Source organism: Lagopus muta, chromosome 5 (assembly GCF_023343835.1).
Source record: "Lagopus muta isolate bLagMut1 chromosome 5, bLagMut1 primary, whole genome shotgun sequence".
Classification (NCBI taxonomy): domain Eukaryota; kingdom Metazoa; phylum Chordata; class Aves; order Galliformes; family Phasianidae; genus Lagopus; species Lagopus muta.
The window spans coordinates 17,436,804-17,453,309 of NC_064437.1; the positions used below are offsets into that span (position 1 = coordinate 17,436,804).

A 16,506-nucleotide genomic window follows, 5' to 3' on the forward strand; every position below is an offset into this window, starting at 1 on the left:
TTCATGCTTTTCTTTTCCTCACACAGTACGTGCAGCAGAACTTTTAAAGTAAGAATATATTAACCCATGTGCTTGGAAGAACCCACAGATTTTCCAATTTGCTAGACTAATCTGTGTAGAGCAGCTGGAAGCAACAACATTCAAAGATTACGCCAATTAATCCCCACATGTAAAAGGTCTCACTTGGCAGGTACTCCAGGCGACAGCTTTGTAGGATGAGGCCTGTATTATTCCATTTTTACACTAACACTGCATTTGAACAATATCCAAACCCCCTTGTAGATGTCCCAATGGAAGAAGCTGCACTACCCCAGATGGACATACTCCCCTGCCTCAGCTTTGCCCTATAAGAATCTGGTGAGATAGCTTTCTGTAGTTCAGGAAGTCAGAACTTTAGAGTAACAGTATTTGGAAAGTCTGACTGAAAAATAGTTTAAGTGACTGAACAGGGTCACTGAAATCAATAGGCAGTTTTCCCCCACCTTCCTCTAGAGGCTAGATTAAATTCAGGATTGGAGTTGTCCTAACAGAGACACCACAGAATATAGGAGGAAAGATGACATCATCAACCACATTTCTTCCACACATTGGAAAAGAACTCAATAAGGTGTTTTTTCCTCCCATTTTTATATGGTTTACAAATTCCAGTTGCTCCACTTAGTGCCTGAAAGAGTGCCATAGATTTTGCAAGAGCTGATATTGAGAATAGGTATTTTAGGGACTCTTAGCCAATCCATTCTGCTAAAAATCACTGGAGTGACTCTCCTGAACTTCCTAGGGTTTAGATCAACTTATCACTGTGTACACAGTATTGAAAAGAGCAAACAACTGAAGCATAACAACCAGCTTTTTCTCAGCTCTCAAATAAACTTGTGTCCTCATTTCTGATGTAGACTCCAAGGATTTGTCAGAAGTTTCTCATGACCGATTAGAAACCAATGATATATTTGGGCATTGGAGCAGAAGAGAAATGGCAGCTTCAGGGAAGGCACACAGTCAGATGGCATCTCCCATCCCCAAGAGTGGGAAAGGAGCTTAAGCTCACCAAAACTGTCTTCGGCATAGTAGACACCCTGAGATATTAAACTTAGCACCTATAAGCAGTCAGCACAAAATATAAAAATACAGACAGGGCAGGTTCTTTGCAGTTAAGAACATGTTTAACAGAGTAATTTACCTTAGCTAATCCATACCTTATCCCAGCAGGACAGAGAAGCAGGAACTGAGAGTACCACCAGGCAGATCCATCCCATAGTACCAAGCCAGGAGAAAAGTACAGCTCTGGGGATAGAACCAGCTTCAACCACTAGCCCGTTACTAGAACAACTCACAGGATGGCACAGGTCTGAAGTCAAGATAGGCGGTCAACCCACTATGCAAGATCAGGATAAGAGATAATCCACAGACTGCCAGACATATCCACAGGGACAGGGCAGATCTGCAGCTCAGCCAGGAGATCCGTGAACAAGCCAGGGTCTGTAGGCAACTACAGCTGTAACTAAGCAGAGAACCCATGCTCCTACAGCATTATGAAAGAGAATAGCTGTGCCTGGGCTGAGGTTAAATAGAGCTCCTGGGCCCATCGTTACGGAGTGGGAGGCTCCAGGTGAGGCTGGTCAGGGTCGTTGAAAGCGTCTGCACACCTGACAGCTCATGAAATAATAAACATCTCTGCACATTTACAGCAAAGCAGTAGTTTAGACTGTATTATGCTATGTGCTAAAATAATAATAATACCCTAGATACCATGTGAAAGTGTTGAAGGAGGTGTCTTAAAAACACCAACAGTGACATGGGGCCTCAGTCAGAATTTGAAGTTTTATTCAATATTTCTCAGCAGAATTCAGAACTGCTCGGGGAGATGCAGCACTGCACGATAAAAACATCTTCTTACTTACCACAACAGACTATCGTACTGCATCAAAATGCTTCTGGTACCAAAAATATTTAATATCGATTTTGCAATTGAAAATCACAGCTCCAAATTTTTGCATGTGTTTTATCAACACGCATTATTATTATTCAACACACACTGAACCATTATGTTCCTTGTTCCAAAGTGGGCAAAATTTGCCATAAAAGGTCTGATCAAAATCCAACGAACTCAAGATTGCCCTTTTCTTTGGAGTGAGTAGAATAGGACTACCTGGGGAAATTTGTTTCTATTGCCAAAAGAGAGAATCAGACTGATGATGGTTTGGCTAATCAGGAATATGTATAATGTATTTCATCTTCAGTTTTTGAGAAAACCCTGTGTCAGAAACGTGTGCTGTAGGTGGAATAAATTCAACACTGTTTAAAATTAGAAAGCATTCTGAGATCACATGTAAAACAAACATGGTCAACAATAAGGTTGTTTTAAAAGCTATTGAATTTGCAGTAATATTCCTCTTTTGAATACACTGCAATTAGTATTTTATTGATCCAAAAGTTCTCGGTATTTCAAAGGCTCTGATTACAATTTTTTCAAAATATGAGAAAAGAAATATTGTGCCAATTATGTGAGCAATCTGAAGTCTATAGTGTGCATCTCCTTTACAGGACAAAACAGCAGCAAAAGGAAATAAAAGCCAGTGTCAATCTTTGATGAAATTAACACAATTTAAAGCTGCTCCAGGCAAAACAATGAAATCTGTAATTTATCAGCACTGGATAACATCACCAGGGGAATTATTTAATGATTAACTACAGTGGGCTGGAGCCTGGGGTGAGGCGTGGTGGCTTATGGCTGCACTCAAGTGTGTTGTGCCTCCAGAGCCGACACGGCTATCCATTTCCATGGGAGAACAGCCCTAGCATGTGCTAAACCTTGTACATCCATTCAGTGGGCCAGGTGCAGGCTGAGGGCAGCAGGGAGGTGAGCTCTTGGCTTTGCAAGTGTGTGAGGATGCTGGGCTTATGCTGAAAGCACGGATGTATTAGGACAGCTTTAAATGCAAAACCAATAAAACCACTCACCGTGCTGAGGGTAAAAGCAGCTCTGCCGTTGATGCAGATTTTATCATCGACTCTTGTAGAGTCGAGATTTTCACACCAAGTATTTTTTGCTATAAAGAATTGAAAAGGTGAAAGATCTACTTGCTACTATTTAATATTGTAAGTGTAAGTACTGGCAAATTACATTTCTGCGCTTCATGGAAGCAATCTGCTTCTGTGACTAAACAGATTTCTGTGGTGGAGCTTAATGACAGGGCTCAGGATGACCGAGAGGAACTGTGGGGAGATGTGTTGAGTGTTCCACCCTCCCGTGAGGTGCAGAGACACAGGCAGGGTTCAGAACTGGAGGCCAAGAACCTTTCTGCAGCCTCCAATATAAGGAAAGCTGGACTGATTATTAATCTACTGGAATTAAAGGCAGGCAGAACTTAATTAACCAAGGAGGAGTAGTGGCTCAGGAATCTTCTCCCAGCTGCAGTTGAGCTCCAAGACATGCTCCTTGTACTGTCATCAGGGTTTGTCCACAGAGCCACCTGTGCTTGTCCAACAGCTTGGGTGGCCCTCAGATGCTGATTTGGTCTTGGCATCTTCCCACCAGAGTGTTAGGGCCTGCATTCTGCGTGTGGGCATGTCGGAGCCTACCATGATGGAGCCACAAATCTTTGGAGCAAGTGCGCCTCTTCTCCCAGGAGCAGTGCTTCATGAAGCTGCACGACTTTCTACAGCAGATGAGCAAAGGAAACACTTAATTCCCTACATTATGTTTCTCAGCCTGAAAACAGTGGAAATGATGAGCCAGAAATATCCTCGATCAATTTATGCATCATGGTAATCAAATAGCACATGGGTTGTTGATTTAATAATACATCTTTGCTATAAAGGTATTGCAAGTGTGGGAAATATATCAGTTTTTTAAGTATTATAGTCATTATGATCCATTGGGATGTTAGCTGCATTGTCTTGGCCATTTTGTGTCTGGGTTCTCTTGAAATTTGTCATTTTTATGCACCTCAGAAATGTCTTCAAACTGGCAGATGCTTTGTCATTATAACTATTGTGATGAACACCAAAAAAGTTCTTGTTGCTGCAATTAACAGAAGTAAGGCTGTGTCCCCAAAGTCTGTCTGCAATATTCTTTATAACACAGATTGTACTATTCCCCCTCTAAATCTTGCTGCTGATTAACAGGTTTGTTGGTGCGTTCTGTCGTTTTTTGTTATTTTTCCTGAAGAATATGTTGTTTTCTAGTTTGCTACTAGTCTCCACAAGTAACACTGTGGTCTAGCTTTGTGTCTCCAAGCCTATAGTAAGTGAGAAACATTTTGTAGAATTTTCTTTTGCTTTTGAATTTTTCAACATGCACATGGGATGAGAATGTAACAAGGCTCCAATAGAATTGTATAATTGGATCAAAACACACTTCACCCACATATGAGCTGGATTGGTTGTGATAGATGTCAGGAGAAACTCTAAGGCAACACTAAAATTCTTTTATTCCATAACTGCCAAATAAAATAGTACTAGAAGCCTGTGAGCAAAAGCCTTCTGGTTTGTTTGGTGTAAGTAGGAAAAGAGCAATCAGATAGCTGATAGGGCATCACTGAAATCGCATTATGGGAAGCCAAGCGACAGGACTGCCCCACCTTCCTCCCTTTTTCATTTCTATTTCAATTCTGAACACACTAATCGTGGTTAGGTCATTTGCACCCTCAATCTAAACCAGTTATGTAGCAAAACCCCAACAAGGTGTGCATCAAGGGAAAGCTGAGACCTCTGCACCATGCAGCAGGGCAGCAGTTTGCAGAGTCCCCCAGGTTGCAGGTGCCTCAAGCTGGAACCTACAGATAATGTCCATTCCTACATGGCCCCTCCAAGCAGTGCCTCAGAGGAGGATGATGGAGTGTGGCAGTGAGGGGAGGAGGTGAGCGGCCACTATCTGCCTATGGTGCGCAGCCAGGGCCCTGCATCAGCAGCTTTCCTCTGTGAGACGTCCAGGAGAACAAAGTGGGGAGGGCAGAGTACTCGCCAAGTCCTACCAGCACCCCGATGAAGCTTATGATTATTGCATGTGGTGCCTAGATTTTATGTCAGCGATGCCATACAATTAATTAGATTTAGGCTAGATGAGAATACATTAGACGCAGTGAGACGCCACCTTCCTGCCTGTCCATCCTTGGAGGAGAGGGGCACTGTTTCTTTCCTTATGCATATTCCCTTAATAATATATTTGTCACAAAGATTCTTCCTACACCCATCTGGTATATAGATATTTTCCCAGATTTGTCATTTTTTATGTTCCAAAACCTATTTTACTTCACATGCTTTCATAATGAAGCAGCAAAAGCCTGCCATAACTTGATATATGGAGCAGAAATCACATCTGTGCCAGGCTTTTCTAATCAGATAAAGCACTGAATACCCGCAGTGCTTATTCTTCTGGCCTTTGACTAGATGTACCTGAGTGACTTCCAGTGCCAGTCTAGTCTTGTATTCACAATTAAACTACAAAATACCATTATATGCTTTAGTTTTTGGCTAATTTCAGTGCTTTTAAAGCAAAAGAAAAAAAAAGGAACCATCAGAAGTGCCTACCAGCAGCCCCCTGCATGACACACACCACGGAAACCCATTCTGCAGTTCAGGCACCAGCCCAGCTAGCAATTCTTGAACTAGAGCATACCTTTCAGAGCGCATCTTTCCGCACCCTTCCTTGCACAGCGGACATGCACAGCACACCGTGCAGCACTCTGTGAGTCAGGACCTGCAGCGAGAGAGCACTGCAAGTGGGTAGCAGGGCTGGGGGCTTCAATGACACTGAGCTTACCAATATGAGCCCTGAATAGAAGGATAACCAGTGTGGCAAGGAACTTTGTTTAACCCAGACAGTCACAGGGAGGTGCTGCCTTCCACCGAGCCTTCACCTGCCCTGCTGTGACCTGGCTCCCCGCCACTGCCTGGCTGCTTTGCGTGCACATTGCTGTCAGCCAAGATGGATTCTGCAGGAGATAATTTCATCTGAAGCCACATTAGCTCCCCAGATGTGCTGTCTGCTCCTCATGGCACATCCCAGGAGAGGCCACTCTGGCATGGCAGAGACAGGAAGGATGATGGTTTGTGGCACTCCCCTACACCAAATCCCCAGAGAGAGTTCCTCCTACTTTGAATTTCCTCTGTTCATATAAAGCAAAAGGACAATCTGAGACATTGCTCTCAGTATAGTTCAAAACACAGTTTGAAGTGTGAATTTTTCAATATTTGAAGCATTGGCTTTTATGATTTATTTATTAATATTCCAGGACAAGCATTGCAGAGTGTAGCTGGTGCCTACTCCAGTTCCGACATCGACTGAATGAATAGCAATATTTTCACAGGCATTTTGTCCATTGCTATGCAGATAGACTGTGCCTCTGAATAATAACACAGGGATATCAGCAGGTAAGATCAAGCATTCTGGAGAATCAATTAAAAAAGGCTCTGAAACACAACAGCTCGTACTGTTTCATTTCTGCCGACAGCAGGTACGAGCAGGACCTGGCGTTACCCCGGGTATGACTCAGGCGTGGGAGGTGTGCGGGGTTGGCTGTCTCTTATCCCTGGAGTCCACCTTGTAATATTGCCGGTATCCGTGTGTAACAGATAGTGTTGTGCACTGGGCTGGAAGATAATAAATAGATGTGAGCCGATGATTTACAAGAGGGTGCTTGGAACTCCTTGAACCACTGGGAAAGGCAAACTGCGCTGCTACAAGGTTGTGCTGTCAACCTCGCAATAGTTTTTCCTCTCTCCTGAGGGCAATTTCTCCAAGATGTAACTTGCTTCCTGCCTCATCATCTGGAAATTCACAAATCAGAGGAATTGTGGTTAATTACTAAAATGGCTGATCCATAGATCCTTAGCTGTCAGAGCCTGTCGGGGAGGAGGGGTTTAATTGTTGTTTTTCTCTGAAAAGGATTTCTCCTAAAGTGATGAAATAACTCACATTAATGAAGATTGCAAATAGAAGACATTTGTGATTATTTCTAGTTGTTGAAAGAATTGCTTATTTAAAATGCATTGCTTTCTTCCATGAAGAAACTTATATTTCTTCAAACTGCCAGAATAAATTTAGCCCAAAAACATTCATAACGAAGGATGAATGTGTATTCAGGCTAACACTGTATGTGATCTCTGATCATACAGTAGTTAAGTTATACAATCACAGTGATTTATGGTACTAAACTGTGGAGCCTCATATCTGCAGGGGTGTGGGTAAAGGGGTGGAACTCTCATCAATCAAAAGACTACACTTGTTTGGCACTGGGATAATTAAAGCAGACAGTAAAAAAGCAGGAAATAATATTTAAAAAATGAAATCTGAATTTCTATCTGCATAGTGTTATTAAGCAATACAGTACTGAGCCACCTCTTTAAACAGCCTGCCTAGAAATCCACTTATTACCTTGTAGCTCTTGATATATGTATTCTTCATATTCATGCTGAAGGTATGCATAGAGCAGTTATATAATGCGCACACTGTCCTGGGCTTAAAAACCTGTGATTACAAATAATGGCCATCTTTCCAGTTTATGCCTAGACAGAGTCAAAATGAGAAAGAAAAGAAAATATATATAACCAATATTGAAGTGCAAATTTCCAAACTGTCCCTCATCTCACTATGTTTCTTCTGGTTCACCAATATCAGGTAGAAAGAGCTGGGCACAGCAAGGGGATAGCACAGAGGAACTGTATTAATCAACCAATGTTTTTAAAAAGTTTAATTAACTGCATATTTTGTAAAAGCCACATTTCATTACTGTTTGTTAGGAAGATGGAAGCATGCACTGGAAACACTAATTCTAATTATTACTTCAAGTGGGAGTTTTTGGCACAAGGTCAAGGAATAATAGAAGAATGTGTGAATCTGCGCTACAGCGTAGCAGCAAGACTAATCATTTGAATAAAGCCAGTTGCTTTTTCTTGGACTGTCTGTGTGCTGTTCAATGTTCTGGATGAATCTAACACAATCAGCCTGTTCTCTGGTGTATATCCACTTCCTGCTGACTCAGGGCAGCTTGCCTCTTCTGCCATTTATTAAAATGAAACATTCCCATTAAAACACCATTTTTCAGAGAGATGACCAAACAGATATTAGTAATGACATTATTAAAACTATTTTGTTTAAAATGAACTGTCACACTTGTGTGTTGCAAAGCAACACAAACAAATCTATTAAATTTAGTGAGAGATTGCTTTGAAGAGCTGGCTTGCTTGCTTTCTATTAGAAGGTATTGCAGAGGGGATGTGATGTGTGCTCCAGGAAAACGCCAGCTTTTATAGCCATTAAAAAAGAAGGAGTACTGTTCCTAGTACTCTCTATAGCAAATAATGTATAATTCATGGATTTCATTAATATGCAAATATGATCCATGGTCTCCTATGTTTATATCTCCTAATAATCTATTAATGGTTTTAAAAGTAAAGGGTAATAGAAACATTTTCTATGAGCAACATTTACTCAGGCTCTCTGCGCTTTTCTCTAGTTGTATCTCACAATCTCGTATAGAATTAGAACAGAAACAATGGAAATTAATTTACCTATGATTATTAAATAAATATTAATTGAACATAAGGCCACAGGCCGAGTATTTTGTGATTCTGTAATGAAAGACTTTATTATCATTAGATGTCAACGAGTCTTAGAAAAACCCTGTGCTAGGGAGATGGAAAGGTACTTAAAATGACCCCTAGATCTGGAAATATAATTTGGATTTTGATTTCAACTCCCGCATCAAACACAGGCAGACATAAAAACAAAAATCAGATTTGTTCTGAAGACTTGGAGTTTTCCATTTTTTTCTTAGTGGGAGTGAGTTTCCAGTCTCATGCAATCTTGTCCAGCATGTTAGGATCAGCTACTCCTCGCTTCCATACTCCAGTCAAAATGTTAGGGGTATCAATCTGAAAAAACACCAATACCCACTTTGTTATCATCAGTGTTGTTTCTAAAGCATTGGTGGGCAGACAGTTCCAGATGATGTCTGTTTCTGCCCTGGGCTCGTGCTGCTCGCAGGTTCACTCACTCTTCCTCCCTCCTTGCAGTGCCGTCTTCGTGCCATCACACAGCCCCAGCACTTCTCCCTGTGCTGCCACTGCACAGCCCCAGCAGCGCTTTCCTTTCCTTCTGAGACATCACTGAGAGATCTGCCAGGCAGTGACTTCACTCCTGCACTTATCAAAACAAAGAGAAACAGTGCAGGACATGGGCACATCTGCTCTTTGTAAAAAAAAAAACACAACAAAACAACAAAAAAAAAAACACATATAAAGCAATCATGCTGTAGGCAATAATAAACCACTTTAATTAACTAATGGAAAGAAACATCCTGCCAAGGACAGTTTTGATGATTTTCATATTACATCCCATAAGCACCGGGCAATATTTTAGACCAGGGTCAAAGACCTTTTGTCCGAGCATAAGGAGAAAAGGCAGCTCAGAAAACATCTATGTGCTATGCATATTGACCTAGATGTATCCATAAAAACCTGATATGTTTAGTAGTGGCTACCTGTCAGTACAAACAAACACAATTGCATTCACAGGGAAAATACACCCATTTTACACAACAAGAAAGCCTGTTGGTACATACACTTCACAGTTCGTTACAGACTTTCCTAATTAAATGAATATAACAAGTTGATTAGACTTTAGAAGCTCCGAGAAAAGTCAGATCCACTTATACTGAAAAGTAGGACTCAGAAATAAATTATTCACAGTTGATTAGACTAAGACAAGCATTTCTCAAACATTTCTCAATACTTCAGAAAAAGCGACATATTGAACTCTATTTTACTGTGAGGCTCAAAATGGCAATTAACAGTCCTAAGCTGCATATAAAACCCACTATGAACCACATTTACAAGAACATTGTGCGTGAATCAAATTACGTTATCTTTGGTTTGAAGAACTTAGAAATAATTGCCAATAAGTATTCATGTATAGGACCAATTTTTTGAAACAAGTTATTTTAATTACTACTAGTGTCAGGAGTACATGTAGGCGATTTTATTAGATTTAATGTGTTTAGTGAAGCTCCCTGAACTGTAGCTGGTTTATTTCTCGAGAAGATTATATATTTAATATATCTTTATTATTCTTACTTTCTAATATTGTATTTATTTGTAAATGAAATCTCAGTATCTTATGCTTACAATAATTTCATAGAAAATACCAGTGTGAAGCACGGTAATGTATCATCACCAAAGAAATCAGAACACCATGTAGATCTGGGTTTCTATACACCACACTGATAATATAAATATCCTTCAAACTGCATGTCTTTACAGCCATCTGCAATTGTGCCCACACTTGGATTCAGTGATGTACAGGAGCCTTTCCATGAAAGATATAACTGGAAAAAAGGGAGAGAAAGAAGGAGAAGGTCCATAAGAGGGGAATGTCTTGGTCTTGAAAAGTAACTGAAATCATTGCTGATTTTAGACCATCCAGGTAGCAGCTTTATCACTTCTATTGTCCTCACTCTCAAAAATGGAATTCCTTGAACCCACCACTTTCACTTTATTAAAAAAAATATGGAATGATATCGGTATTGACTTTGTCAATAAATGATCCGAAAAGGAATGCCATTGCCAGATATTCATGCACACAAAAAGAGCAGTCTTAACAAATACCATGCAACCCTTCAAGTCATACTACTCATGGATATGATTTCCTTTTCTTGTCTTTCCTAATTGCTGAGAGCATACATCCAAACAATTTCAAACTGCAGTGACAGTCAATAGGCATAGAGCAAACCACACAGACCAATCCATGCAAAAACGTTGTGCTGTGCACCTGGAAGCTGGGCTAGGACACATCCTGCCTGGCATGCCAATATGCAGCACATGACCACAGGCACAGTACTGCTAACTCCTTCCCCAGAGGGAGCAGACATTGCTGGCCCTAACAGAGAACAGCTCAAGGAACAGGGCAATAAAGATAAAGCAATGAAGCTCTTTGTGATAATCAATATTTTACATTCATCCAATTTCAAAGCTATGCCTATTTCTTAATATGCAATATCTTGAACACGTCAATCCCATGCGAAGGTTCCACAGACATCTGCACATATTCATACTTCAAGGACACAATACTTAAGCACTTTCCTGAAGTGGTATAAATAAATACAGACAGAAAGAATTGCTGGTATATACAACATCGAAGAGCCCGAAATAGACGTAGTGAACTGTGGTTATAAAAATAAATTTCTAAAAAGAAGAGAGAAGAGAAAAGGAGACGAATGTTCTAATCTTACCTTCATCATAATCTTATTAGCATTTCTCAGTGAGTAGTTCAAGTATCAGTCTATACTCTTATGAATCTGTCTCATAAATATGTCAAGTGCAAAGTATAGTTATTTTAATAGTCTGTGTTGGTGGGCCATCATGGATTTAATTAAGAGACAACTAGTGTATGAAATATGACACAAAAGCACCAGACTAAATGGAGAAATGTTTTACTGCAGACTTAAATCAGGTCCACAGAAGTAATGATGATCTGGCCTTAGAAATCCTACTTAAATTTAATTAATGCGGACCAGTACAGACCTGTTCACATAGGAACAAAAAACAGCAGCATTAAAAATAATGATTTAAGCTATACTGTGTTATTTATAAAGACATTTGCATTATCCCCAACTGCATTATGTTATTTATAAATGTGTGTTGGTCTGTGGCTCTTCAATTAATTTTAAGAGGCTGAAAAGGCAAGTCCAGAAAAAACTATTAAAATACTGTCAGCTGCTTTTTGTATTCTCTCCAAAATAAAACCTTCATTAAGGTCTTAAGTCTTATTTTGGAGGTTCTCTGGACACTCAAATCATGATGCTACAAAATTGTAGATACCCTTCTAAGTCTGCAATGAAAACTGTATTATTTTCCATCCAAATCTTCTCATCTCCTCTTTCTCCATCTTTCTTTTCCTGTCTTCTCAAAAAGCAGAAGCACAGTCAGCACTATAAGCAGGCAGGATGAGATCTTCCAGCACTGCACAATCCTTCCTGCTACCATTTTGGTGCAGTGTTTTGACTTCCTAGGAAATCTGGCAAGATACAATGGTTTTCAGAACTAATGCAAGTGCAAATTCCCTACTACTTCTTTGAGTTTAATATGATTTTAGAAAGAATCCCCTAATTTCATTAAACTATTCCAGTAGCTCAATCCTAGCTTGCAAAATCATTGACAGACAACAACTTCAGTTGCACTAAAGTTGAAAGGAAGGCTTATTATTGATTTACAAAGGCACAGAAGTAGATTCTAAACAGATGCAGTTAAGTATATAGCTGTCTGGCAGTAAGAATTGATACCTTGGTCAACTATCAGGATTATGTTATGTACAGTTTCATATCTAAGAATTCTCATTTTCTTAATCTGATCCAGAAGGTACCAGTCATTGCATGTTAATTTTTTTGATTGGCTACCAGTCATTTAGATCTAAATAACCTTTAATTGGTTGGTTGCTTGAGCAGGCCATTAAAGTATTCATAGATTTTATTAACCTTTTATTACTAAAGGAGGAGAAAAAAGGCAGTGCCAGAAAGCATCATTAAGTGAACCTCATCCCTATTTTCAGAAAACTCTGAGCTGGGGACTCTAGCTGCTCTCCAAACACCATAATTTGGACTGCCAGGAATGTAATAAAAACTGTAAATTGACACAAAAATGAAAGTGCTTGGGAGAAATAAATTCATAACTACTTTTATTTTTTGGTGAAGAAAACATCAAAGGTTTGCAACTCAGCCTGGAAGGCAAAAATGGATAAAAGGAGAGTGCCTATAGTTTCAAAATATTTTTCTCTTTAATGAACAGTTGAAAATATCCATAAATCTCTTCCAGTATCACTGTATTTAAAAAGCAGTCAAGTCTTTTGTGCCTGACATGTTTATAGTAAATCTATTCTCATCTGTCGTGTTTGCATAAATTGTCCAAAAGTTCATCCTGTCTTGGCTGTCTTTCTGTATTCATTAGTCATTTTTTGAGTAAATGAAGGGAAAAAATGCCCAGAAATTCAGGTAATGCATAAGAAAGAACCAGACTTCTGATGACTAACAAGGCAAATACAACTTTATTCAGTTAAATTTACAGAAATTTGTTTCTTATTGCCAGGGATGAACTAAACAGTATGAATTATGTGTACAAGTGTGTAGTAAATAAATATAGGCAATCAGAAAGAAATTCTGAATAATATATGATAAGGTAATAATGTAGTTCCAAACAAGCACTTACAGTGAACACCCACCTAATCAAAGAGCTCCTGACAGAGGTCTGGTGTGAGCCATCAGATGGATTTAGGATACCTTTGCACCTTACTCTAATAGTAAAATTTACAGTGCAGCAGCACGATGTCAAAGCCAATCTTCATCTTCTTTCTCAGTAAGTGAGACATACATTACAAAAACAAAGAAGTACTGCCATCCGGTACAGCCTGAAACACAGGGCTGGTTGATGCCCCTGGGAAAAGATGAAGGAAGGGTGACTTGTTTTTCACAATGGGATGGAAGATTGAGGTGCCAGGGGTGTAACGGCCTGCCCCCTACCTCTTGCCCCCTCTCTGCCAGCCATCCTCCCATCTGGCAGTTTGCCCAGCTCCCATGGCCTGGCTTTTGCTGCCCAGCGGCAGTGGCTGGGGGTGACCCCATGGCCTAGAAGCAGCACAAAATATTCACTTGATGAGAAGGGATGAAGATCAAGGACATAATGTGGTCAGTTGCTCAAGTAATCAGGTGTACAGGTAAGAAACAACCACACAACTGCACCACAGCCAAAGAAACAAGGCAAAAGAAACTTTCCAGTCTAGACTACCATGGAATCAAACCTGAAGATGTGCAGACAGAAATTTGCTGTGGCCTACTCAGCACACAACACGCTCATTAGATTTACGAGTAGTAGGGCACTGTATCTCTTTGCCCCAGGGAATGTTTTCTGTGATTGCCATTAAAAGTCTTGTTGACGGTGGATTTTTTTGCTGAAGTGCAAATATACAATGGTTTTGTAAGGAGTTTTATATAGAAGGTTACATTCACAGAAAGCTACCCACACCTCTGTATCAGAAACAATTTGCAGAATTAAATATTTAACAAACGAGTTTGAGATCTGCAGTGATTAAATTATTGAGGTAATTAGCACAATATTTAAGGTTAATGTTCACAGGTAGGTTAATTATATCCTTTCCCAAATTTCTGTTTTCATTTCACTTGATACAAGTTTCAATAACAGTGAAAGTGAGACCACACTTACAGAGATGGTAGATGAAGCAGCACGTATCACCAAAGGTATCAAACAATAAACGTACACTTCTGAGAGAAGTTTCCTTCAGCACCAGGTCTTAGAGCTTTATATAAATCATGTACCAACAGTTCCCTTGTCACTGGAGTGAACTTGAATAATACTTCAGATCTGCATAAAAAAAACAACAAAAATTTTCTACAGGACTTGCAGGATTTCTTAGCTTGCAGACTTCATACAGCTCTTGCATTAATTACAAAAGAGATAGTGTTTAATGCTTTATATTGAATTCAGTCCACATGCACAACTCCTTTTTGCAATATTGCAGACCATAAACAACGTACAGCACTGAAATTCTCTCTGATTGGACTTCAGTGAGGTTACGCCACATCTACTCTAATGAAATTACAGTAATAATTTGCTTCGATTATCAGCAGAATGCTTGTAAAGAATAAAGAAGGGATTCAAGTACTACAATGAAGTTTTAGGAAACTGCTCAATGCTTACTCATGCTGAGACAATAGGACTCTGCACCCGCATTTACTTACATAAAGCAAATATCTTCTGCTTTTCCTCAGATTGACTCCCAGACCAGCATCTCTTCACACAGGCTCCTCAGAAGAGTGATCGCTGCACAGCCAGGCCCGGTCTGTTCATCTTCTTGTTTCCCTTTAACATGCTGTAATAAAGCTGTTATTGAAAAAGGGAAACAGACTCATTGCTCTCCGGGGGAAGAAGGAAGCCATGACTGTAAGAGACAGAAGAATAAAATGTTTTGTGTAGAATTTACCATTTTGCTGAGCAGAAGGATGAATCTGGAAGTCTACAAAGGATGTGCTTTTTTCCACTGTTATGACTATAAAAATCAATCTTCTGTGTAGAGGAACAAATCTTTTAACTGTAGCTAGGAAGAACATCTCATTTTCACATTTCATGATCTAAGAAATTCATAGCAGCCTAAATTGCAAATTTGATTTTTTTCTAATGCAGAATTGTATTCATCACTTATTTTATTATTTAATTAATATCTTATTTTTTATTTTATTGCAGTATGGTGCTGTTATTTTCTAAATAATTTGATTATTTTGCCACAGCATTGCAAAATGTGAACATGTTGATGCCTGCTGGACCCTGCTGATAAGCAGGCTTGCAAGAAAGGAGCCGGTGAAAATCAGTCTCTGTCCTTTTGAAAAATTAGTTGTAGTAGTTTCGCACTTTTACTTTCCCAAATAGACACTGCAACAATTTTTCTTCCTTTCTTATTTATTGTTCACACTACTGCAACAAAAACATATGCTTCTCTATCCCACATACACACAGCTACAGATAGAGCCCTCTTCTGTATCACGTCAGTGGCAAGCACAAAGGTAGGGATGCTCTGGGCTGCACTGTATTTGCACAAGTGGCTGCAGTGAGTATACATGCAAGCAGAGAAACTGATTTATGAAAAGCAGTTTTAGATACCCAACCAGCAATTGTGTGCACAATTACTGTGATTACACATGTAATCATGGTCACTGTGCTTCCAAATGATGCATATGTTATTCTAAACATTCGCTCCTGTGTTACTAAAATTAATGGGAGCTTTTCTGTCAGTTTGTATTGATGGAGGATCAAGCACTGCATATTGTTAACAGTAGCCATGATATATCCAAAACCACTTGCAATTTTTGCATCCAAAATGCTCACTTTTCATTGCTCCTCCAATTAATAAAAGAGAGAAGGACAAAGTTTTTTAGAATGTGTAAGTATATATTTATTATGCATTCACAAACAAATTATCATTTTTGAATAGGCTTCTGGGTTTGACTCAAACTCCATTGATATTGAAAGAAACAGGAGTCTGTATCAAGTTCCTCCTTTAATGTTTCTGCTTAGTTTAGGTCACAGAGCTGTGTGTACATCTGTTGATGGCAAAATCTTTCACTTTTGACTGTCTTGGCTTTCAAGAGTTAACTGGCATTTTGTAGAGAAGATGCTGTGAGATACAGTAGGCATGGTGATAGGTAGTATTTCACATCTAGTCTTTGTCCATGTTCTAACAATGTGCATCAAATGTCTTACTATTGTCTCTTTTTCAGATTAGTTTACAGCCCTGTAGTTCCAGCTGTTTTATTCTGAAACTCTAAAACCCTATCACTAGGGAGTTCTGTGTAATTGACCATAATATGCACCACATTATCCATTTCAGGAACTGTGCTGAAAGACAGCAGCAATAAGGGGTTTTCTAAAGGCAGTCTGGTTTACACTAATGGATCTAACAGGAAGGAAATGCAATTTGAAAGAAGCTGATGCATATGTTCTATTGTT

General features: G+C 39.5%; 1 long non-coding RNA gene across 14 annotated transcripts in view; it reads right to left on the minus strand.

Annotated features, from left to right (window-relative positions):
- Positions 1-2,848: 2,848 nt before the first annotated feature.
- LOC125692854 (uncharacterized) overlaps positions 2,849-16,506 on the minus strand; it is a 44,331-nt gene continuing 30,673 nt past the window's right edge. For 5 of the 14 annotated variants that reach the window (XR_007376866.1, XR_007376868.1, XR_007376862.1 and 2 more), the window contains 5 exons: positions 14,745-14,944; positions 13,211-14,367; positions 10,126-10,325; positions 7,376-9,139; positions 2,849-6,768 (listed from right to left, as the gene is read on the minus strand). This is a non-coding gene — a long non-coding RNA (uncharacterized LOC125692854). Of the gene's footprint in view, positions 6,769-7,375; positions 9,145-10,125; positions 10,326-13,210; positions 14,368-14,744; positions 14,945-16,506 lie in introns of all 14 variants that reach the window. The other 9 variants (XR_007376874.1, XR_007376872.1, XR_007376871.1 and 6 more) reach the window with 9 other exon arrangements.